This window comes from Falco rusticolus, chromosome 1, assembly GCF_015220075.1.
Source record: "Falco rusticolus isolate bFalRus1 chromosome 1, bFalRus1.pri, whole genome shotgun sequence".
Lineage (NCBI taxonomy): Eukaryota > Metazoa > Chordata > Aves > Falconiformes > Falconidae > Falco > Falco rusticolus.
The window spans coordinates 91,215,557-91,240,697 of NC_051187.1; the positions used below are offsets into that span (position 1 = coordinate 91,215,557).

At 52.9% G+C, this 25,141-nt stretch overlaps 1 long non-coding RNA gene across 1 annotated transcript; it reads right to left on the reverse strand.

The window, feature by feature from the left end:
- Positions 1-540: 540 nt before the first annotated feature.
- LOC119149014 lies at positions 541-21,061 on the reverse strand. Its single transcript, XR_005104554.1, has 3 exons — positions 20,674-21,061; positions 12,869-13,093; positions 541-1,140 (listed from the first exon to the last, which is right to left on the reverse strand). It is a non-coding gene; the product is annotated as an uncharacterized LOC119149014 (long non-coding RNA).
- Between the last annotated feature and the right edge of the window lie 4,080 nt (positions 21,062-25,141).

Sequence of the window (25,141 nt, forward strand, 5' to 3'; positions counted from 1 at the left end):
ATATTATCAACATTTTTCACATTAAAAATCGACATAGTATACTGCATCTCATTGCCCTGAAGTTTAAGTAGAAACTCAGAGTTTTCCCAACTCAAAAGAAGCCACCCTGTTTCTCTGGTTGAACAGATCTGTTGCATTAGTTTACCAAGAACATCCACTTGATTTAGTTGAAATAACACTTATAAAGCAATAAATGTTTAGTTTAAGAGGAGGTTAATGAGCAAAGTTTATTACTTACTGGAAAATCATTGAAATTGAAAGCCACATATATTTACATAAAGTATGCAGCATCTGAAATAAATCCAAAAAATTTTGTTATTAATTTCCTGTGTTGTTTACATGTGTTAGAGCTATGTTTATTCCAAAAGAATCACTCACCAGGAGTGATAGAAATTGAAGTGCAAACTGGTTTATTTTTCTCAGTAACTTATTAATAACAGCATCAGTTTTTCGTGTTAGATAGATGATATGCAACAGACATTTTTCTTCAAATATACACACAATAAGTGAGAAAATAAAGAAAAAGACTGTGCAGTCAAGTGAGTTTTTTATTAAATGAAATAAAATTAAAATTAATACCATTTTTGCAGTCCTGCAATTTTTTTCTATTAATTCCAAAAGATATTGAATAAGTTGCAACAGATTTTACAATGCAATATTTAGTGTGTGTTTCAATAACCAAATACTTATACAATGAAGCACTAATCAAGATCATAAAAACATCAAGGGTTTCATTATGTTTTCTCACAAACTTGTGAATTAAAAAAATAAATATGAAGTTGCCCTACAAATCAAAGACAGTACAGTTTTTAAAGTCTCCTTTTAAAGCTGGAAGGGAACACATATCATTTTTATGGCAAGTTACTATATGTTAAAGCAATTTTGCATTTTTCACATTTGGTATGAAAATTATCCCGCGTGTTTCTTAACCTCAGACCATCTCCTCTTAGTTTTGGCGTGACTGTAGAAAGCAGCCGGCTTTTTCTAAACCAGCTATGAAGGAAATCGTTCATGTCCTTTCCCTAGCTCCCAGTCCTGGCTCCTCAGTCCTTAGGTTTGCAGAATGCTCCTCAAAGGAAGTTTTGCTACAGAGTAAATACCGCAGTGCAGGACTCGTTCAATCCACTTGTGCTTGTGGGCCTAGGTAAAAAAAAAAAAGAAAAAAAAGAAAGAAAAAGAGGATAAGGAGTGTGTGGCTTTTCCAGGAGTACATATTGTAGCCCTGGAGCCAGCTCTTCCTCATTTTAATAAAGACAAACATGGCCAGGATTGGGTCTTTCAAGAGAGGGTCATCTGTCACCAGACGAGTAGGTCATATTTGTGCTTTACCATGCAATATGTGGAATTACTCCTTTCTTCATCATCCACTAAAAGTTTCTGGGGTTGGAGTTTGTCTTGCAACAGACAAGATACTTGAACAGTTTAAGGATCAAGTCCTCACACTGCCAACGTACATGCAGGCAACGCCTCGCGACCGAGGGACTGGCCAAGCGCTCCAGCCTCCGCACGTGCCAGTGAGGGGTGGGGGAGGCGACAAGCCCACCCCCTCCGGAGGGCATTTGAGCATGGCGCTTTGCTGCTGGTGACACATAGGGATTTCAGTCCTGCCTGGGGTGCACATGTCAGAGCAACCTTCACACCAGAGGCGCGGGGGCTCCAGATCCCCGCGGGGGGCTGCGTGTGCCTCCTTGGAGCAGCCTCGGCAGTACCCCTCTGCACATGGAACAGACTTCTCGTTTTCAGCCTATTTGCCCTCCAAACCCAACTCTGCTGTGGGAGGTTTAACACTTACTTAATGAGCACTATGTGCGTGCATACATATGGATGTGTGTATATCTGTCTACACATACACACAATATAAATTAACTAAACATGTTACTAGGATACATCAGGAAAACCACATCCAAACAAAGAGTCCAATATGGAAAAAGCTATTAAAAGATCCCAACATTTGAGCTTGTTGTGTACAGGAATACATATGATTACAGGACACAAATTTTACATTTTGTTCTTTTCCTGCTAGCATTTATAAGAGGTGTTGTGCTGGGAGTAAAGGGAAGACTGCAAATGATAAAGCAGATCTGATCTTCACAAATAACATGATGTTCCTAATTAAATTGCCCACCTCAGGAAAACTTGGGAATGAGCTTCACAGTTAAAATGAAGTGTACCAGCCTTTGGTGTTAGAAAAGGTCCAAGAGGCCTCAACAAGCCACTGAGCAGCTCTGCCCTTAGAGATTTTAAGAGAAACGCAGTCCAGAAGGACCTTTGTGCTCCAAGTGTCTGGAGGATCCGCGTACCCTCACATGAGCTCAACACTGAAAGACAAAGACAGGCATGAACTTTCATGACAACCTTCTTTTAGGCTGCCTAGTTTGCTTAAATAATTTTCCTCCTTCATCTTGAATGCAAAGATGCATAGTCAGAGGACACACACATTGCAGGGCTCAGTGCTGGCGTGCACCAGCCCGAGGCAGCACTCAGGCTCATGGGGTGGAGAAGTGCCTGGAGATGCTCTCACAGCCCTAAAGTGACTATGGCCCCATTTTGCCAGGGCTCTGCCACTGCCCTTGAGCAGCACACAATGGACCAGGGTGTGGCAAATTAGCCAGCTGGCAAATACCCCTTCCCGAGTCAAGGAACTGAACCAGACAGGCGTTCCCTGTCACAGTTACCTGTTTAGGTCTTGTCACACTCTACGTAGCAAGGGTATGGGTTTTGAACACCCTGCTGCCTTCTGTACTACTTCCCCCGACCTCTGCACCCTACACATAGTGCTGTAAAGACAGAGAGTCAGCCAAGGTATCAGAGCTCAGCCCTAAAGTCAGATGTGGATAGCAAGAACAGAGATCTGGGCAGTTAATTTTTTTTTTCCAAGTGTCTGAAAAGTAGACTCTTAGAGGGATGCAGTACAGGCCTGTGGCTCCTCTGGAAGCAGCACCTGGTCCATCTCACATGCTTCAGATGACATAGTGGTGTAGGAGTTGGCATCTTCATCACGCTCAGGTTGGGAACATACAATTTCTCTGGGCAAAGTCAGAGATGTCCTGGCCCCAGATGCTTTCTGAAGTGTCAGGGCATGTAATGAAAGGCTAATTTAAAGGCGCTAGTCATGTGACTGCAAGGCTGAGATATTTTTTTCTAGTGATGATTTTCCAAACTGGAATTCCTCTTGGAATTGACTTTGAAGTCAGTAACAAACCTCCCATGGGGTTTAATGCAAATGGAATCAGCCCTCACTGGAGATTTTAGTGGAGCAGAGAAAAACATTTTTCCTGTTAAAAGATTTTCCTATTAGTACAGACACATAAAAGCCTTCTCAAAGCTATAATGTTAAATATTTTAATGTCCTGCCAAACCTCATCAATTCTCATTGTTTAGAAAAAATGGCACAAACATTCTAAGTTGCTAGCTATGGCATTTTCTGCATATTAAGATCAATAATATGCTTTACAAGGAATAAAGGGTTGTCTAATGAGAAAAGTCTTTTAAAAGTCAAGACAATTCCAACTGTTATGAATGATTACAAATTATGTGGTTAATTTTATGGGGGTGGGGTAGGGGGAGATTAAGGCCTCGGGCACATGAACCATACTTCCACACTTCCTTTCTGTACCAGAAACTGCACCTCCCTAAAACCTCCCCTATTGATCAGCTGTGTGAATACTAGGAAATGTTGGTTTGACTGCCAGCGTAAGGAGCTACGTTTTCCATTTCAGCACCGTCCCTGGGCTCTTAAAATGTTTCTTGGAATAAATTTCTTTGACAGGCTGTACTGACGTATGCAGAAGGAGCACTTGGTTCAGATCTTTCAAAAGGTAAGCTTCTTGGACCCTATGCTCTATTCCTTATTCAAGCAGCCTCAGCAACTCATAGGTGCATGGGTGTGGGCCTTTGAGTTCTTTTACTTTAAGCAATTCAGATGCATGTTCAAAGGCCTCCTCACCTGTACTGAGTTTGGCCCGGCTCCACAAAGGCTGTATGTGAGGTCAGGTCCCAGCTTCAAGGACTTAATTTTCTGGATGTTAAGGGCAATGTGAGCTCTGGACAAGAAACCTAGGGAGGGTGAGGAGCCACAGTGAGGGGCTGGCAGCATCAGTGGGTGGTGGAGAGGGTGGGTGCACACAGCCTGCGGGATTTGTCCTCAAGAAGGACAGGAGTCTGGTGTGTGTGGACTCCCTGGGGACTCCAGTTGCAGTGAGCTCCTGCCAGCAATGCCCCATATAAGTGGCATCCAGTGCTGGTGCCTGTGAGGACGTGTGTTTCCTGCCTTCCAGCCACACAGGCACAGCTACTCACTGCCCTTACCCGGTATCCAAAAGCCCATCGCCACTACACGCAGTCCAGTTTGGACAGTTTCCAAAGCTTCTTCACTGACTGCTTCAGGATAGACTGACGTATCAGCAGCTTAAAAATTCTCCCACCCTTTTTCCCAAGTTAACAAAATCTCCCATCATTTCCCTGCAAGTGGCTCAGAACTGTCTAGATCTGTCAGGGACCTGACTGCCCAGCTCAATGGCTTCCTGCATTGTGGTGGTGGAAAATAAATCTTTTCAATCGCAAACCGAAAAATATTCTTTATAAAAATGAGGCTCTAGGGACCTCATTCAGTTCCTCAGGGAAGTTAAACTTCCATTTCCCACCCTCTGTAGCAGTGTACTGATGTCTGAGTAGAAGCCGTTCTGGTGTTGGCACAGGAGAAAGGAGAAGGGAAGAGGGACCAAAGCATTAATTGTGCCATGCAGCAGCTTCAAAGGAAAGGGGACTGTTTCTTCTCCCTGTCCTTCAGCTGCCTGATATTACATAAGCCACACACCACAGTGATGGGAGATGTGGCTGTGAATTCCTTAAAGCAGTGAGATGAAGATGGACATCGCTAGCTCCCTCAAGTCCTGCGTGACAAATAACCTACTCCACAAAATGGGGCTGATGGCTCTGTTCTCACTGCTGGCCTTCTGCCACCATGCTCCAGTGCCACCGCGTTTTGTGCAGACCCTGCCCGTGTGAGTGTGTTTCACGTGCACTGCCAGAGCCAGCTCCTCCAGGGAGGAGGAATGCTTTGTCTGAGAATCCGGATGGGATTAGGTGCGAGATACACACTTAGCCCTGTCAAAACCAAAAGGCTTCACTGCATGTGTGGAGCAGGACTTCACACATCTCAGAGACTTCCCTAATGCCAAGGGAGTTACTTGGTAAAGGCAGGACAATATGAAAAAGGTAGTCTGCATTTAAACACCCGGTTCCTGCCTAATCCCAAATGCTGACATGTTTGTGAGCTGGACTTGTGTCCCAGTTAAGTAACAGGAGCTTTCTAGGTGCAGACCATACAAAGTATTGCAGTGACTCTTGCTAAATGCTGTGTCTTGGAATCACTGCAAAACGGTTAAGTTTTTCTCTAGATTTGTAACAGCAATAATAAATGAGTACACATATAAATATGTAGCATTTATTGTAGTATACTGCAGTATATTAGTTGATGCACACAAAGCCATTGCTCTTTTTTGCAACCTCTCAAAATAATATGGTGTGAATGAATGAAAAACTTTCAAAAAATGTAGAAACAATTCATCATTAAAATGTGCTACAAATTCCTGTTCCACTCTTAAATCAGAACTTCCTCTAATTTATTACCTAAAACGTTTATAAATCTGTTTTCTTGAATACTCATGCAGAACCAAATGGTCTTAATTTTATTTCCCATCTCCTCTCCACTCCCCACCAGTCCAGAGCCTTAAAATCCTCCTCCATTTCCCATTACAACCCATCTCGGATCCCGCTGTGCCTCCAGACCCTGGCAGATCATGGGGTGGGCCACACGCAGTCACTAAGCAGCGGTAAAGGGATATCCATCAAGTCCTTGGACTTGGAGACAGTTGGTGTGTTCAGCTGAACTAGGAGTTGGCTGGTGGACTAGACATGAAGCAGGTGAGATACTGAGTTTGAAAGTGGATGTTGGATTGATGCCCAGTTTAAACAGCAAAGTGGCAGAAGATGAGTTAAATCTGCAGAGGCCCAAAAAGATAATTAAAAACACCCCTGGATGACAATGGCTATTAATTTGCTGCGAGTCACTGCATCCCATGGAGGGAAAAAGGAAACGAGCAGCTCCCCAGGCTCACTGCAAGAAGCTGGACGTATGCACAGCCTATCTCTAGCAGTCCATAGGTCCCTGCTGCTTCTCCGCAGTCCTGTGGGGGTGCCGGGGGGCTAGGTCTGGTAGGGCAGAAAAACGCCAGGAAACACGTTTTGACAGAAAAGGCTTTGCAAGCCTCCCATGTGCGCTCCACATTGCCTGTTGCGTGCCCTTTGATGTCGGGATTGGTTCGTGGGAAGGAGCGAGGCCGGATCCTCACGCCGGGACGGACGGTGCCAGCCCCGTGCACCAAGTCGCTGGGACGGCTGGCACCGTCTCTCCTGGGGTGAGGCCCTAGCCCTGCCGCCAGCGCTGCTCCTGCAGCCCCAAGCGCACAAAGCTGGTTTTATCTTTTTTTCCCCCTTTTTTCCTCTTTCCCTTTTTTTCTTACCCCTTTTCTCACTTTTTTCTTTCTTTTTTCTTTCTTTTTTTTTTTATTTTTTCTTATTTTTCTTCTTTCCCCCGCTAATAACCAAGAAAGAGCTCTCTGTGTCCCTCGCTGCAAGCGGGGTGTTTCCCCCTCCGGGTGAAGCGCGGGCTGAAGCTCCCGCGGGACGGCTGGGCGCAGCCCGGGGCCCGGCAGCCGTGCCCTGCGGGGAGCAGCCTGGCCCCCACCTGCCACCGCCGCCCCGCGGGCAGCAAGAGCTGCCTCAGCCTCCTGCGGCTCCCCGCCTCCGGGGACCCGGCAGCTCCCTCTGCCTTGCTCCGTGCCCGCTCTCGGCTCTTCGCCCAAGAAACCCATGGGAAAATACTAATAATCAAAACGGGGGAGGGTTTCTCTTTTATTTCCTTTTCTTTCCTTTTCTTTCCTTTTTTTTCCTTTTATTTCCTTTTCTTTTCTTTTTTCTTTTCTTCTCTTTTCTTCTCTCTTCTTCTCTTTTTTCTTTTTTCTTCTCTTTTCTTTCCTTTTCTTTTATTTTCTTATTTCTTTTTTCTTTTATATTCATATTTTATTTCTCTTTCCTTTTCTTATTTCTTTCATATTTTATTTTATTTTTTCTTCTCTTCTCTTCTCTTCTCTTCTCTTCTCTTCTCTTCTCTTCTCTTCTCTTCTCTTCTCTTCTCTTCTCTTCTCTTCTCCCTTCTCCTTTCCCCTTCCCGTTCCCCTTCCCCCTTCCCTTTCCCTTTCCCTTTCCCTTACGGTTGTTATTATTGGTAGTGGGGGCAGGCGAGGTGGTTTCTTTTTTTCTTTTATTTTCTTTTTTTTTTAGCAAAGTGACAGATTCAGGTTTGAAATCACTGTTCTGAAATGTCACATGGCAACTTTAGAGGAGATTATTAAAGGAGGGCTGAATGGATGGATGGATGCATGAATGGATGGATGGATTCATGCATTTATCCGTGTCTTTTGTGCCCCGCAGCCTGCGGTTATAGGAGAAAAAAAAAAAAAAAAAAAAAAAGACAAATAGTCGGGAAAATGCCTGTTCTCTCCCGAAGAGGTGTTTTAAAGCTGTGCTCTGTGCCACGCGAATTTTGCAAACGGCAGTTTTGAAGCCCTCAGGAAAGCCTTGCAGGAAGAAGCACGAAGGAAAATCAGCCTCACCTCCACGCAGCGCACTGGGGAGACACTTCATCCCGTTCGCTTACTGCCAGCAGCGAGCTCCTTCTAACACCTTTTTTTTTTTTTGGGGGGGGGGGGGGCGGGGCGGGGCAGAGGGCGGGTGGGTGAAAGATCTGCTACTTACTCCAGGCACTCCTTGCCTCCTCTGACAAATAAGACTGATCTCTGCCCGCAGGAGCCGACACCACTCTATCATTTGAGGCGCTCAGGTCCCACCGCCCCACCGAGCCTCAGCCCGGGGCGGCAACGGTGGGGACATCACGGCCCTTTCCCACGGGCCTCATCCCGATTGGGCCGGAGCCCACAGGGATGAAGGGGGCGGGGGGGACACAGCTGCCAGCCCTGGGAGTGGGAGAACCCGGCAGACCCCGCCGCGAGCCTCACATCCAAAGGGACGCCGGCATTGTATCACATCACATGTCCCATCCTACCATATCATCAAATCGGAGCATTTCAGTAAAATTCACGTGCACTTCTGCAAGCACCTTGATTTTGTTTACATATATATTGTATAATGTGTTTGTATATGAGTTTATATATTTAGTATGTAAAATGTATATTTAAATATTCCCCAGTTTGCATTTCTTGCAGATTTCCAAGCGCATGAAACAAATGAAGGGAAACTATGGAACCAACTGACTGTTATTTAATAAGGTAACTGAAATAATATAGTATCTATTCGACTGCATTAATGTAATGTATGTTAGCCGTACATGTGCATGTATTTATACGCTGATATGTGCCGATGCTTGGGCGGACGCGCTCACACACACGCACCCACATGCCCCGCCGCGCGTGGACCGGACGGGGGGTCCCCAGCCCGGCGCAATGCCCCCTCCCACGGCGCTAAGCCCCGCGGAAGCACCTGGGGCGGGGGCGTTGGGGAGGGGGGGTTGCTGGTCCCACCGCCTCTCAGATCCTGGGGCGGGGGCGGGATGGTGGGCTTTAAACCGGAGCATCCCCTCGGGCAGCGCCTCTCCCACGCCGGCCGCAGCGCGGCGCTACGGGCGGCAGCACACCGACACCCCGAAACCAAACCAAACCGAGACAAAACCCCCACACCAACACCCCCGCACCACCGGCAATCCCGGCTGGGCACGGCGCCGTTTTGACGTTTTCCTCTCTCTGCTGGTTTTGCAGAGCTCGAGGGGAGGGGAGGGCAAGGGCAAGGGCAAGGAGAAGGGGAAGGAGAAGGGCAGGGCAGGGCAGGGCAGGGCAGGGCAGGGCAGGGCAGGGCAGGGCAGGGCAGGGAAGGGAAGGGAAGGGAAGGGAAGGGAAGGGAAGGGAAGGGAAGGGAAGGGAAGGGAAGGGAAGGGAAGGGAAGGGAAGGGAAGGGAAGGGAAGGGAAGCACGGTGAGGGGGCAGCCCAGCAGTGGAGGGAACTGCAGAACTGAGGTGTGCAGGTCCCAACATCTTGCTGGTGCTGCCCACCACCTGCCCTGCATAAGGCGGAGAGCTTGGGCTGCAGGCAGTAAGGAGTAACAGCTCTCCATGGGTCTGGCCCTTACACCCAGCTGTGGTGTCTACTGCTGTGGTACCTTCTGATGCTCAGGTCCTCATCCCCTCACCCTTGTCTGGCATCTGATGAGAGAGAGCATCCTTTTCCTGAAGATCCTTCTAGCTCTTGACTTGAAAGTCTATATGCTATTTGAATAAATGCTATCATCGAGCCAAAACACACTTGGTGTTGGGCAGGGTACAGTTCACACCTACCCTCAGGGCTCCGGCCTGCAGCAGGGTGGGAGAAGAGACCCTCTATAGTTACACCTGAGCAGCGAGGGTATCTGTCTGGTTTATGTAGCACCCCCACCGCAAGGTCCCTCACTTTGGCTGGGGCTTAGGCTCCTGCTGAGGCCTGGGGAGGGTGAGGGAGAAGGTGGCCCTCTCCGTACATGCGTCCCCTCCTCCAGGCTGGATGAGAGGCCCTAGTGTGGCCTATCTGGCTCCCCACCAGCTTCAGGGGCCTGGGTAGGCACGGGGAAGAACCAGGGGCTGGGGACCAGCGGGCGGTAGGAGCATCCCTGCAGTGGTCCTGCTGCTGGAAAAGGTGCCCGCCACCCGGTGCAGGCAGGGAAAATGAGGAGAGGTGGGCTGAGCCGCTGTGGGATCAGAACCCTCGGGCTGCAGAGGGGGTTTGCACCAGGTCGTTGGCTCTGCTGTGGGTGTTTCATCCACTGGGTGGGTGGGGAGGGGAGAGGACCCCCTTTTCTATCTGATGCTCCTGCTGGGGAAAAGTAACATGAGGGCTTGCAAATTCAGTGGGAAGCTATAGAAGTTGGTAAGTCACTTCGTTCATGCCCAGACACAACCCAACTGTCCCCCTCCCCAGTCACACACAGAGATCCCCGCATCACCTTGGAGACCACAGCCCATGGGATGTAACCTGGGTGAGGCCAGGCCAGGAACAGGGCAGGGAGAGGCTGCAGCCAACCTGGGCCTGCCCAAGGGGAATGTGTATGCCTCAGGCAGGGGGCAGGAACAGGGCAGCCAGGGAAATCTCCGCATCCCCCACTTGAGAACCAGCCTCTCTCAGAGGTGTCTGCAGCCTTTTGCTTGGGAACTGTCTGGTCACCGCACCCACGGTTCCTCCCCGTGCAGCACACACCACAGCTGGCCTGCACCACATTTCCCGAGAGCAATGGGAAAAGCCAAATCAGGGCAATAGAGTGTCCCGCCAAGTGTGTATTACTGATGGATTTCCCTTTCCCTCCACAAGGTTTTAAAGGGTTTTGAACAGAGAACAAGCATAGAGCTGAGGGTTGCTGCAACCTTTACAACGCTATGAGCAGTCACCAAGGGGCCAGGGTTGTTGCACCTCAAGGTACAGCCTGCACAGTCAGTGACCACCGACTTGGTGTTTCGGCCTTCCCCGGAGCTGCTGCAAAAGAAAGGCTGCTGGTGAGCTGCGGGGTGCAAGGAGAGCTGCATCCCTGTGTTTGGGGGGGAGCACGGCAGAGCTGGGCTCCAGAGCTGCACTTGCTTTGTGCTGGGGACAAGTCCCTTGTTTTTTGGGACCAAACCCACAAACAAACCCCTTCAGGCTCTGAATGCCAACCTATAAGCCCCGCTGCCTGTGAAAGGCTGGGCACAGCTGACCTGGCCGTCAGACATGGCAGGATCAGGCCTTCTAGATGGATTTTGTGCTTCTCAGAGACGAGTGATCTTGCTGCAAGCCAGGGAGACCACAGTCGGTCAGTTTTGCTGGGAACAGTGTTTGGAGATTTGGGAAGGAGTGGCAAGAAATGTCACCCAGAGTTTCCCAGCGATTACTTTGATGGGAAAAGAGGACGGGAAACGCTCCCCCGACCGGCCTGTTCCTGCGGCGTGGGATCAGTTGCCACGCCGTCCCTGTGGGCACTCCTCTCCCTGCCCTTGGCCTTGCCGTGCCGAGGCTGGGGACACATCGAAGGTGAGGTCAGCTCCCGGCCTTACCGCATTTTCGCTACGCCAGAGCGGAGCGGCTGCTGGCCCCGACCCGCCGCAGGGACACCGGCGGCCGGGGCGGGGCCGGGGCGGAGCGGTACCGGCCGCCGGCGGCCGCGGCGGGTGGCGGCTGAAGGGTGCAAGGCGCTACCACAGACGCTGAAAACATCCCCCACCCCCGAAAAAAAGAGGAAAAAAAATCAATCCGCCGGCGACAGGCAAGATCAAGCCCGCTTGTGATCCCCCCTCCCCCGGGAGCCTTCCCTGCCGCCCGGAGGTGCAGCATCCCCCAACTCTCTCCCGAAAGGTATCCCGGGATTCCTTCCCCTCCCCTGCGCTCCGAAGCCCTTGCAGAGAAGGCAGGCCCGATGTGTCAGCCTAAGCACGAGGCATCCTAGGAATTTCCACCAGGGAAACGAGCCCTTTCGCGGGGCTGGCGGGGCTCCCCGCCGCCGCGGCCCGGCCTGCCCCCGGGGCTGGGGGCCGACAGGCGCAGCCCCCGGCGGGGCGTACCTTTAGGCATGGAAGCGTTTAGCGGTTTCGGCGGTATTAACTCCTAACAGGGTGTGAAAAGTATTGGGGATTGAAAAAGCTGTGGGAAAGTGGATTCTTTCCAAGTCAGGCGGGCTGGAGCTTTCCTCCCCTCTGCAGGAGGACACCTTGCGCTGCTCCCGCCGCCGGCCCCCAGAGGAGCAGCCCCTTCCCGGCAGCCGCGGCCCCGCAGCACGGCAGGTGCGGGGCCTCTAGCTGTGTGACCGTAAGCTTTTACAGCTGGAGAACACGGCATCGCGTTTGCCACCGGCCCGCTCGCCCCTGTCCCTCTGCCAGCGCCACGTAGCCGGGCGCGGGAGATGTCACTGGGTGACAACTCTGCTGAAGGGGTCCCGGCTTCTTTTGCTCCGGGAGGGGAGGCTGGCCCTTGCTCTGCCTCCAGCCGCTGCGGCTCCACACCCCTGCGTCCTTCCCGGGGACCGCCCCCCAGCCCCGCCACCGCAGCTCCCTGAGGCGCTCGGCCAAAAGCCTGCGGTCTTTTCTCCCCCAACACCCTCTTGCAGTTTTCTTTCCCCCAATACACCCGGTTTGGGGTTGGTTTTGGGTTTTGTGGGGGTTTTTTTCCCAAATGTGAACGGTCCGAAAAATGAACACGGGACAAATATTTCAAATCTGATCGAATTTAATCAGCCATTAACACTTGTTCTGGTTACAGCAGAGACTCGCGCCGCTGGCACGGCTTCCCCGAGAGGGCATTACGGGCTGTAACCTGTGTCCACGTTCAAACGCTCCCGTATACCGGGAGGGGGTGGGGGGGACACGGACACGACACGACACCAAACAACGAGGTTTTGACAAAAAAAAAAAATATTACGTGGCGTAATCTTAAACTTTGGGGCTATAAATAAAGGAAAATTAAAAAAAGGTAGGTTTGGTTTCTCCCCGCCAGAGAAGACGGTGGATGGTGCAAGGGCTGCCTCCTGCCAGCCTGCGCCCCCCCAGCACGGCTGCCCCGGGGAGAGAGGCAAAGCCGCAGGCTCCGGTGCCGCCGGTGTGCCCCTGCCCGTCCGCCCCGTCCGCCCTGAGCCGCCCCCGGGCCGGGTCGCGGCGGGGCCCGGTGTCGGTACCGCGGGGCAGGGCGGGGAAGCCAGGGCCCCCTACCAGCGGGGCCCTCCGGGAATGAGACTCCAAGGGCTCCCCGGGAGGGAGCAGTGCGGGGCGAGCTGCTGGGGAGGGGAACCGAGCATCGCATCGCTTACCTGGCTTGGGCAAAAGGCACAAAGAGAAAAATCCTCTTCTGGGAAAAATTAATAGAAATCCTCCTCGTCACGGAGCCGCGCCCCGAGCGGTGCCCCCGTGGCCGGCGGCGAGGAAAGGCACCGGCGGCGGCTGCGCTGCCATCAGCCGGGCAGGGCGGGAGCGGCCGCGGTGTCCGGCTCGGCCAGCGGTTCCGAGGAACCCCGAGATAAAAAGACAGGCTTCTCCTGTGAAGAAATCCATTTCTGAGCATCAGAGAGAGGTTTTAAACAAATAAGAAAGGGGGGGGGGGGGGAAAGCCCCCCCTCCGACCTGTGATTGAGGGACAGTTAAAAATCATTTCCCGTGTTAAGAGGCAGAAGACCAGGTTACGGGGAAAACTACCTTCTTTCAAAGCCCCGCTAATGGCCATACGATTCATTAGGTTACCTAATCCTAATAACCTCTCTAGCATCAGTCCCGGTGACCCAGCCCATTAAGCACCACCAGCGAAACCCTATAAAACAGGCAAGGGGAATGTCCAACATATGAGCACATTTATTAGCATTATGTTCCTGAGATAACATGCCCCCGGCTCCCCTGACCACCGCTGCAGGCAGCTTGGGGAGAGAGGGAGCTCTGTTTTGGGAGGCGCTGAGAGCAGGACCAGGGCTCCTGGAGAGCGATGGCGGGTCCCACCGTCACTGTCACCCACGGTCTCCCGTCCTCTCCTCTTTGCTCCTCCGGTCCCGGTGTTTCTAGCCAGACAATAGCTACAGTTGTGGCGAGCATTTTTCCCCCCTGATTAAACCCAGGCCAACCAATGGCAACCAGAACGAAACAAAACGCACTGAGTAACATTTTCTATCATAAACGGGAGTTAACAGCTTTAAAAGAAAAAAAAAAATAAAGGGGGGGGGGGGGGAGGTGGCGAGACAAAAATGTTCCTTTCCACAGAAACGTGTCGGTGAGTCATTGCGATATGACCCTCCGTGGAGGAGGTGGCGGAGGGGGAGGCAGGGGAAAGGGCAATCAGGGCAGCAGCAAGCCCGGGTTCCTCCCGTGCCTTCCAGAGCTGCAGACACACCGGACACCTCGCCGGCGTTACCCTGCCGGGGTGAGGTCTGTGTAATTTACGACACGCGAATTGTCACGGTATTGCCGCGGCTCGGAGCGGGGCCGCTCGGGGCGCAGGCACATGCAAGCGATTAGGGAGCGCGGGCTCCCGCCGCCGGGGGCGGGGGGGAGGACACCGCTGCCAGCGCGGTTCCCCGGAGCGGCGGCCGGGCCCCCCGGGGCCTCCCCGGGGAAGCAGCGCTGCTCCGCTCCCGGCTGAGGATCCCTCCCGCCCCCGCCCGGGCGGAGTTAAACCCCTCCCAGGATTTGCTGAGGAGCAAACCGTCTTCAAACCTTGACTCTCCACAATGACCCTACCAACGTTGTTCCCCCCCGCCCCCTTCTCGATATCTGGAGAAAAATCCGCCCAGAGACAGCGGGATGGCGTTGTTTGCGCGCCGGCCGCACGGTTAGAGATGCCGGCCCGCGGTAACGAGGGCTCCCGGCAGAGACCGGTCGAGGCCCCCGCCGCTGCCCACCAAGGCAGCCCCGACGGGGCGAGCGGGCAGGAGCTGCGGGCGCATCCCCCGGCGCCGGGATAACTCCCGGTTGAAGGTGGCCGGGGAGGTCCCAGCCCTCACAGAACGCTGACGCGATCCCTCGCTATTTTCGCAATAGTTTTAACACGCTCGCGGCGATGAAAGAAGGAAAAGCGGCGGGGAGGGAACGGCAGCGCCCTGCCGAGCTGCCCATCCCCGGTGCTGCCGGCTCTGCAGAGGCTTTGCCAGTGATAAATTCTGCGGGCTGATCCCGCAAGCCCCCCTTCCCGGGAGAGGCGCCCGCCCTGTCCCCCGCGGCGCCCGGGGCACTGGCAGCTCCGCCGCGGTGGGGCTGGGAGAGGTGTGCCCTGCGCTGCTGCCCCACACCTCTGCAACTGACAGCGTTTCTGCTATTAAACCCTTTTGCTTTTTTTTTTTTTTTTTTTTTTTTTCCCCTCAAGGGCTTTTTTAACTAGTAAAATGTTGCTCTGGCTTGGAACTTGTCATAACAGGAGCCTGCTTTATTTAGTGGGTTATTTATTTCTTTTACGCGCAACAACAATATCCCGAACACAGTTCGTTTGAAAGGAGTTTCCAAACGCAAGAAAGAAGGGGGGTGGGAAGCGAGAAAGCAAGAAAGAAAGGAAGGAAGGGAAGGAAAAACCACACATGCCAGCCCTTCAAAATTAAAACAAGAAGCCCCGAAGTATTCTTTTTGGTATTAATATTACTTAACATTTTAAACTCCGGGAACTTCAAACAATCTTTTTGCAGGGAAAAGAAAGGGAAAATAACTATTCTCTGGAAACCATTTGTTCACAACTCGAACTGTGCCATTTTGGCTTAGAAACACAACTTGAGACGCCCAACCCTGTCCCCCCTCCCCCAGGCATATATCTTTTCAGCACACATTTTAAAATAAATATCCTTACGAGTCTTTCCAGAATGCCTCCTTGTTATGAACTGATAGGACACAACATACCCCAGCTGTGTGCCTGGAAGTTGGGATTTCGTCTTTTAAATACCAGGACAACATCTGCAGGGAAAACAATTACCTCGGCTTCCCCCGATCCCACCACCACCCCGACCCCACCCCCCCCGAACCCGTGTCCGTCCGTCCGTGTCCGTCCCCCCCCGCCATTACGCGCTGGGGGAGGGGGGGGGGGGGGGCGCCGGCCCCGAGCTCGGGAGATGTGCGGGGGCTCCGCAGGCACCGGGCACACCGGTGCGCTGCCGGCGGCCGGGCAGCTCCGCTGAGCAGCAGGCAGGAGCTTCGTGGGCTGGATGCAGATAACCCGGGGAAAGAGCCCCCAAATAGCCTTTGCTTCGGCGATGGAGAAAATGATATTTTTTCCCGACTTTCCGTGCAAGCCCTTTTAGTTTTATCCTGCTTTTCGTCCCGCTACTCAGCAAGTAAAAATAAACCCAAGCAAATTCAGTAAACAAGTCTCTACAGAATTTAATCAAATAGCGAAAAGATTGCCAGGTATCTCCTCGGAGGTGTCTGGCTTGGGAAATACCGGGCGAATCCGACACGTATTTCGTCCCAACGGAAGATTAATTCATCCTCGAGGATATTTTCGTAGGACGTTCACTTAGTAAAGTTCTCCTGTAGCTATTTTGTCTGAGAAGAGTGTTTATCGTTTAGAAAAATGCAGAAAGCATTTACAGTGTGATCTCCTGTTTTGAAGCTTACAACAGGTGTCAGAGCTCTCTTCGGAGGGGAGCTTTATATGTGTGTGTATTCATGTATGTCCCTATATATGTACAATCAAATAAGATGACCACTTTGTCTATTTTAAACCATATGTGTGCAAAAGAAATAACAGAGAAATGTTTAAGTTTTGAACACCTTCTATGCTTATGCAGCTTAGACTCAGTCAGAATCTATTATATAACCGTATCATGTTTCAATCTCTTTCTCTTTTTTTCCGCTTTTAGGGAGACGCTGCTGTAGGAGCTGTCGCTGCCCGTCTTTAATAAGCCGTATTCTTTTAATCTTAGGTTAGTGTATGTCTTCTTAGGACTGGACAGATCAACAATAGCTTTTTTTCTTTCTTGCCCCCCCCAAAAATAAGAAAGACGCGCAAGAAACAGAATTGCAAATGACGTAATAAATACAACAGTATTGAAACTTATTACGACGACCGGCCATCGAAAATAAAAAAGTATGACTAAGCACATGCTTGAGGTGACTTACTTCTAGAAAATGAGTTGCAGTTAGCTTATGTGCCTCCTCCCCTCCCTGCATCCAGCGTGATATTCCCTTCCCTCAGCTAAGGTGAGCGGGAGTGGGAAATAAAAAAAAACTCCGAGCTCGTTGTCCGGCAGGGAACATCATTTCTAACAGATGTTTTACAAAGTGGGAGCCAGCCACCAAAAAAGCCTGAGGACTGAGCCCTTAACCCAAGGCGATGCAAAGCTCTTTTATCCATGCCCCCACATACATGCCTATATCCAAATATTCCCATAGCCAGTGCCTGGCGCACCAGCGGCGTGTTACTCTGGGTCACGGAGCGGGGGTGCGCATGAAGCCCTCGCAGGTCTAGTGATTTTAGGCTGCTGGCTATTCAGGGAAGCTCCAGTAAGTTTTAAAAATGTGTCTGAGGATATTTGTTCCTTTTCGTCGAAGAGCAGACGCCCGCCGCGCCAGGCAGCGGCTGGGCAAAGGAAAGGGGGTCCGAGGCGGGCGGACCCCGGTTCCCGGCCACCGCCGCCCGCCGGCGGAGGATGCACGGAGTGCCCGCGGAGCTCCCGCAGGGGCGCAGCCCGGTACCCCCTGCCCAGCCGCGGCGCGCAGGGAGGGTGCATGCCCCCCGCTGCGGAAGGCTGCGCTCCAAACCAAACCACGGCTTGTCTCTCCTCCCTTCCGCCCCTCCCCGGGACCCCCACCGCAGTGAAGCCCGAGCCGTTTTCCTGAAGGCAAACCGCCTGTTTCAGAGCCCTTTAAATCCCAGCCCGGCCCCGGGATACAGCGCATACGAGGATGCTGCGCGGCTGCGGAAAGGGTGCCAAGGTAGCCCCGACGCGGGGGCCGGGGACGGATTTAAGGAGAGGGAGCAATGAAATACCGAAAGTACTCGCAGCTTGCAGCTCACTGCAGTGCCCACGGCACGGCGGGCTGCGGCGGGGACGGGGGGTCCCAGACCCCGGAGTGCTGCCTCCGCCCAGCGCGGCCGCGGAGCTGCGGCAGCGGCGACCCGCTTTTTTGCTTTTTTGCTTTTTCTTTTTTTTTTTTTCTCTCCCCAGAAAGCGTCGAATTCACACACAGAAAATGGCAGCAGGGGAAGGAGAGGTTTCCCCGTGGCTGCGCGCGCCCTGCCCCCGCCCGCCGCAGGAGTAGCCCGACCGTATGCGCCGCTCCCGGAGGGGGGTGCGCTCCGCGCCCCTACCGCGCAGGGGAGCCCAGGCCGTCCTGCGAGCCACACGGTGCCTAAATAAAGATAAAACGTGCTATACATCACAGGCTTTCCCGGTTATTCTCAATGACTTGTCGATTCCTTCCCCCCCCCTGCGGCACACGTGCAATGATAGAAAATGGTTTTAAATGACGAGGGGTCACGTAGAGCCATCCTGATCGTTTAGTAAAAATAACAGAGCTATTACAGAGCTGACGGAAGGAGCCAGGGAGTCCACTCACACATGCTTCAATATCGTGCCTCGACTGAACACCCACACAGGCGCATAGATATATAGATATGTATGTGTGTGTATATGTATTTATACGCCCAGCAGGATGGCCCCATGCGAGCCCTCTCAGCACCCTCATTAGGCCGTAAATGCGTGCACAGATGACGATGCGCGCCCGTGTGTCGGGGAGGAGGGGGACGCGGAGGGGCTGCTGGTATCTCCGGGATGGAAATACATCGTAAGCCTTTTATGAGAGCTCGGGAGACAGCATTTGCCCACTAACTTACTCTTTCTTTTTATTTTAATTTTTTTTCCATCCCTATTGCCGAAAACTGGAAATAATTAAATTCTTTAAAGGTTTACTCTTGAAACCGTGGCTGGAGTAAACTATGATTCAGGTGTAAACAATTACCAAAGTCATGAAAGTGGCAACTGCTGCATGTGGTTTATTCATTGCTTTTGCTTTCTTTCCTTTTGTTTTTTTTTAATCGTTTGATCATTTTAATTCTTAACTGTTTGCCAAATTCACATATTTGTAATTTACTAAACTTTACCGTCTCTACCAGGATAGGGATGTTGTACATTAGTTTCCAGACCCGTCCTGCCCTGCTTCGGTGGAGAAGCCTGGCTGAAACAAAGTGGATGCTCCTCAAGAAGGGATAACGCTATTACCCCGGTATTTGTAAAAGCTTTCTCTATCAGATTAGAGAAATTAGAACTGAATAAAATATGCTTCCCCTTTCATAAACGCTACCAGACCTACTCGATTGTAGATTCCGGAGAAGAAATGAGTTATTGAAGAAAAGAAATTGTTTAAACACAATAGATCCATGCTCAAATGAAAGCATTCCCTAGGGCAAGACAAGCAGGGTTTGGCCCGAAAGCACGAAAGAAAATAGAAGTATCCATTAAGTGAAAACCTTGAAGAAATAGGACATGTAATATACATCGTATAAACAAAAGCCCAGGATTGATTTCATTCTCGTTTTCTTCAGCCTGAGCCTACTTTTTTTCTTTTGCCTACACTACAATCTCAACCCATTTGTCTCTCCAGAAAACCATGGTGAGGAAAAGGCAAAGAGACGAACTTTTTTTTCCTGCGTGTGTCCTCTTTTAAAATCTTTTTGCATAGTAAGATACCACTTGAACATGCTCTGGTGTTGTAGAAGTGTTTTTTATCAGGCTGTAAATTACTGCCACTCCGACAGAGCAGCCGGAAATGTAAATCACACCGTAGAGCCCAAGTTATGAAAGTTTGCTCCCCTTCTTGCGTCCCAGGAAAACCGTGGGGCTGCCGGATTGGGAAGGGAGTGGGGGAGGCTTGTTTACTATTTTCCTGCTCCACCAAACTGTTGGCTCCACGGTGCCTGGGACTTTGATGAGAAAGAATGGACAATGTGCAGAGTCCCTTCCTATGACACCCAGGCCACCGCCACTTGGGAGGTCCTTTGGCCTAATGCAACCACAGCTAACTGCTCCCAACAGGAGGCTCTGTGGATCAGGCAGGGTCACAATTATACTTCTGCTAAAGGCAAGAGCTTTTTTAAAAGAGAGAGAGAGAGAGAGAGAGAGAGAAGGAGAGAGGGGAGGGGGCTGGGCGAGCGGTTGAATTAAAGCCTTTCAATTCATCTGGGGAAGGAAAGACCGAGAGCGGGGTTAGTAGGAGCCATTTCCAAGAAGCATGAGCAAAATCAGGTTGTTCGCATCCAGGGGAAAGTGATGAGGGGTGAGGTCCGGGCGCTCCCAGGGGCGGCACCCCGACCCCAGGGCTGTCACACCGAATGGCCCGTGGGGAGCAGCAGACCTCCCCCGCGGCCGTGCGGGGTGTTTTGGGGGCTCACCCGCCGGCGGGAGGCCTCGCTGGTACCAGCCGCTGCATGTGCATTGCTCCTCGGAGGTGAGGAGGAGGGGGCACCGCAGCCCCGGCCCACAACCGGCCCTTGAGCATCACTCACTCGCGCGGAGGGGGGCGAAGGGCTCCAGGAGGAGACATCCGAGCCCCTCGGCCGCTGATTTCGGCGCTTGGGGGGCGCGAATGTTTTCCGGGGGATGCGGGGGAAGGACGGGAGTGTTGATACACGTTGTATGTCTCCAAGAGCGGGATGAATTCCCCGGCGATCTTAAGCCCCGTGCCTCTTGCCGTTTACGCGTAGCGGTAAAGAAAAGCCCGGGGAGGGGGCGGTGGGGGGAGCTCCCGAGCTCCGCCGCTTCCCGGGGCGGCGGCTGCCGGTGCTGGTGATGGGAGCTGCGCCCCCGGGTCCGCAGCTCCCCGCTGCCCCGACCAGACCGGGTGTGCACCCCGCGCCCGGCCGCCCTTCCCCGCCTCCGCCCGCTCTCCCTCTCGTCCCCGCTCTCCGCTTAAAGCCGCCCCCGAATCCACCCCGGCCCTGTTACCACCCCTGGTACCCCGAGCCCCGACCTTTGGGCGGACCCGGCTCTCGGTTGCTGCCTCCCGCCCCCGGCCTGGGGCTGGGGGGGACCCCTTCGCCGCCCAACCCCCGCAACCCCCCCCCCCCCCCCCCCCCAGACAGCGAGACGCGACCGCGGGAGGGGTGACGAGCTCCGGGGACCACCCCGGCCGCCGGCCGCGCTCCCCGCTTTACCTGGACGAGGCTCCCCGTGCTCGGCGGTGTGCTCGCGGCGGGCTAGGGGCGCGAGGGGAGACCTGGATCCCCGGGTGGGGAAGGGCCCGGTCATCCCCCCCCCCTCCCCAGCCGCACCCCAGAGAGATCCGGCGGGAGGAAGTGAAAGGGAGGGGGAGAGGGAAAGCCTTTTTTTTTCTCCCCCCTTTCTCTCCCTGTTTGAGCCGAAGTGACCCGCAGTATCTGGAGATGTTTTTTGAAGACGTTTGGGAGGGAGGGAGAGAGTTTTCTGCTGAGAAACTCAATCTGCCGTACAGTAGCGGCTGCATCTGGGATCTGTCACCGCTGACAGCACCACAGGGCACAGACATGATCTTCCGCACAACACTGCAACTCCCCAAAATACCCTCCTCGCTCCCAAGGTGTCTGCCGGCCTCACCGCGCTCCTTCGCCAAAAGGGGGAAAGCAACCCGAACCCCCGCAAACACACACACCGAGGGCAAGGCGAGAGGGAGCTGTCCCCCCCCCCTCCCCCCTTCCCTCCGCCACGTTAAGCACGCGGCCGCCGAGGAAGCAGGGCGAGAGGCGATGTCAGGCTCGGATGGCGCAGAGGCCATAAATGTGAGCGCTAGCGCCGCGAGACTCCCGAGAATGACTTTAATGAATAATTTCGGAGACAGTTATGGCTTTAGGTAATTACTGCGCCTCTCTATGAAAACCAGATTTGGGAGAGAGGCAGTCAAGGCCGGGCCGTGCACCTCGGCTCTCCCCTGCCAGCCCGCCCCGGTCCCCCGTGTCCCCATCCCCCCCCCAGGGTCGCTGCCCGACCCCCGGGCGTCCCCGCTCCCCCGTCCCCCGCTCCAGCTGCCGGGGTCCTCCTTCGGGCAGGGCTCCCAGCAAACCTGCGGAGGCTTGGGGCTTGGCTGGGGGTGTGGGGAGAGCTAATATTATCATTATTATTATTTTTAATCTCTTCCGCCTCCTGTATTTTCTGGCAGGACATTTCATTGTCTTTTAGGCCAGTTTTAGAAAACTGCTATGGGTTTGCATGCGTATTTAGCTTTTTTGAAAGTTCATTATACGCAGCTGTTTCAGCCTATAGCCACATATGGCATGCAAATAGAGACCCCTATAGGAGAATCGTTCTCTCTATTATCCCCACATGTTTGTTCAATATACGTGGCCGGGAAAACGACTGTACTGCTACACATTAAAATATAATTTTACATTTTTCTCCCGAGTACTTTGGGCAGCGCAGGGGCTCGGCCCTGCTTTGAACAGCCTTCACGGTTAGCAAATAAACGGCTTCGAGACGCGGCTCGCTGACCCCCATTGTTTCGCGAATACATCGCTGCCGTTCCCAGATCCCCGCTCCGGGCTCCGGCCGTACCTAGCCCCCCCGCCCGGCACCCCCCCGCAACGGCCCGCGGCACCGCCCCCCCCCCCGCGCCAGGCGGCTGCAGCCGCAGGGCCAGGGGCTCCCCGGGCAGCGGGGCCGGGGCCGCAGCCTCAGCACCACAAGGAGCCGTCACCAGTCAGAGCTCTCCCGTAAAGCCCACCGATGGGATTTGCTGGGGGTTTTCGGTTCGGGTTTGTTTCACGGGGCTTTTTTTTTTTTTTTTTTTTTTTTTTACTTTTACTTTTACTTTCTTTCTTCACTTTTTTTTTTCTTCCCCCCCACCCCTGCCCGAGCCCTGGGGTTGGTGGCTGTGGTGGGAAACCGACCTCACAGCATAACGTTTGCACTGATTCAGAAAGGAAATGTTCCTTTCCCTTTTGAGATTACAGATAAACACAGTGGAGCGTTGCGGTATCTTAGAGGGTTTATTTTATTTTATTCTGCTGGAATAAAGAAATAGAAGCGTATTTTTCAATTTATTTTTAGGGTCACGCAGGGGTCTTTTTTTTTTTCTTTCTTTCTTTTTCTCTGTCTATCGTATTTTACCCCGAGAATTTAATCCTGCAGACAAATAGTCTAACATTATCTCTTTCCTCTGGGGACAAGATCAACTGCTTTCTCATCCACAGGGTCCCCCTCTTTCCTGGTAGCAGCACCGATTGTAACGTACAGCTGGACGAGCGTCAGCCGTCCAAGACTTTGCAAACAGCCGGCGGAGGCCCAAGTGGTATTTATTCAATTATTATTTGTTATCTTCTGGGCCGGGAGAGAAGGAGAAAAAGTGGTACAAAACGTACAAAATCATCAAGTAAAAACTCGGTGAAAGTAAACGTGGCGTGGCAAACGTGGTCTCGGGTCCCTCTGAGCCAGGGCTGCGGTGCCGGCTGTTCAGCGCTACCGTCAGCAAGCCCCAGCTCTCAATTAGCGGCGATTCATTAGGATTTAATAGCAGGTGCAAAGCCATCTCCTCTCCAGCAGCACTGCCGTTTGGGTAGAGAATCGTCTTGTTTTACAGCAGCCTGCAGCTCTCCCGGCTGGTTGTAAACCTGACTACCACTTTGGATAGCGGGGTGTCAGCGCGCCTGCGACTGCCCGCACGCAAGCGTTGCACTTTGCTTGGCTAATTTCTCCCTGCCAAGACATAAGGTGGAAATGTGCCTGGCTCGGTGTTTATTTTGGAAAGCAGCGCTGGGAGCGACTGCGCCGGGAGAAACTGGGCTGAGATAAAGCAAGCTCTGGGCCGGGGACTGGGAGGCGGGGGGGCACTGCCCGCGGAATGCACCCCTTTAGCTTTCTCAAAGTCCCAAACAGACAAATAAACAAACCACCTCGGCGGCAAACTCCAGAGGAGCCGGAGCCTCCGGCGGGGGCTCAAACCCGAGCTGTGCCGAAGAGCCCCGGGGCGGGAGCGCCGCGTCCCGCTGCACCCGCATCCCAGCTGGCGGCCGCGGCCGGGGCTGGAGCTTGGAAAGCGCCGCCGTGATTACACCCAAGTGGAGAGCAGGATGGCTCCTAGCCGTCTGATCTGACGTCAACATGTCTCTAGCTCCTCGCTGCAAGATAGAGGGAGCAGAGCCGGGGGAGGGAGGGCTCTAATCATTCCCAGATGTCTCTAATAGCAGATATAAAGACTTATATAGTGTCTGAGAATAAATTTGTAATCAATGCTCTACAATCGGGTCATCAAAGCAGCGACATTTCTAGAGGAAAATGGCGGGGGAGGGGGAGAGGAGATGGGGAAGAGGGAGACACACACCACGCTAGTTTGGAAGGGGGAGAAGGAGGCACAGGGATCCCCAGAGAGGCGCTGGCCCCGCGCATCACCCGGCTTTGCTAAAATTTATGTGAATATATAATTCAGATAACAACTCTGCTTTAATCTCCATTGTACGGGACGAGCTGAAACAGCCGAACAGTAATTGGCCAATTAGAAGTAGAAAAGATCGGAGCTCGTTTGCAAAGGCACATATTTCATAATTCCCAAATTAAAAATATATAAAACATTGATAAGCCCCTCGTTACAGCAGAGGGGATTATGTCTGCAGGCGTGCGGAATGCATTTCCTTCCCATCGCTACTTGGAGGTTTCTTCTGGGTGTATTTGCGAGTCGCTGGGCGAGCACGTGTGAAAAAGGAGGATTAAGGTTAGGTTTCCAAGCGCAAAAGGAGGATATTTTGCTTAGAAGTTTTATTATTAACCTTCTCTCCCCCACCTCCCCAACCCGCCCCCACCTTCCCGCCCACCTTTCAAGCTCACGTTGTCTCCATGGCATCCCCTGGCCGTGTTTATATCCTCACAGTTGCCCGCGGATGTCTCAGCGCTTGTTCGAGGGGTGTCTGCGGCTTGGCCGGAGAGGCCCCGTTACACCTCTTTGACAACGATAGCAAATTAGCACTAATTTGCAATAATATTTTGAAGCAGAGAAGAACTCCTGGGAACGAGGGGGTGAAATAAAACCCACAACAAAAAGCAAAACGAAGACGAAAAGTCCCACTACAGTTTATCTGCCTTTCATGCAGGAATGCTATGCACGTCCGATAGCAACGAGGGCACGTAAAAGAACGCCGAACGCAGTGGCAGGGCTGGGGGGCCCGCACGTTGCAGAGAGCCCCCCCAAACCAGCACCGCCAGGGTCCGGCCCGGCACCTCCCTGCCTCCCCGCACGCCAAAACCCCGACGAGCTCCTCAAAAGCCCCCGCTGCTATCTGCCTGCATCGGGCGCCCTCGGGGCGCCGGGAACACGCCGCCGCCCGGGAGGTCCTCGCTTCCCGACGGGGGGCGGCCGCGGCGTTTCGGGCGTGCAGCCCGGCCCGCACCCCGGTGAGCCGAGAGGGCGCTTCCCCTGGGAGGGCAGGGACACCACCGGGCGGGTTTCGTTACCGTTTCTCTTCAAAGGGAGGGAAAAATTATTATTATTATTATTATTATTATTATTATTTACTGCAGAGCAGAAAGCCTTATTCCTCCAGCCATGAAACGAGGCGACCGGCTAAAATACGAGTAAACTGGGGCCGTGAGCCCGCCTGCGGGGACAGGGCTTCACCCACCCGGCTGCGCTCCTCCGGCCCCCTGCCCTCCTCCCTTTCTTTC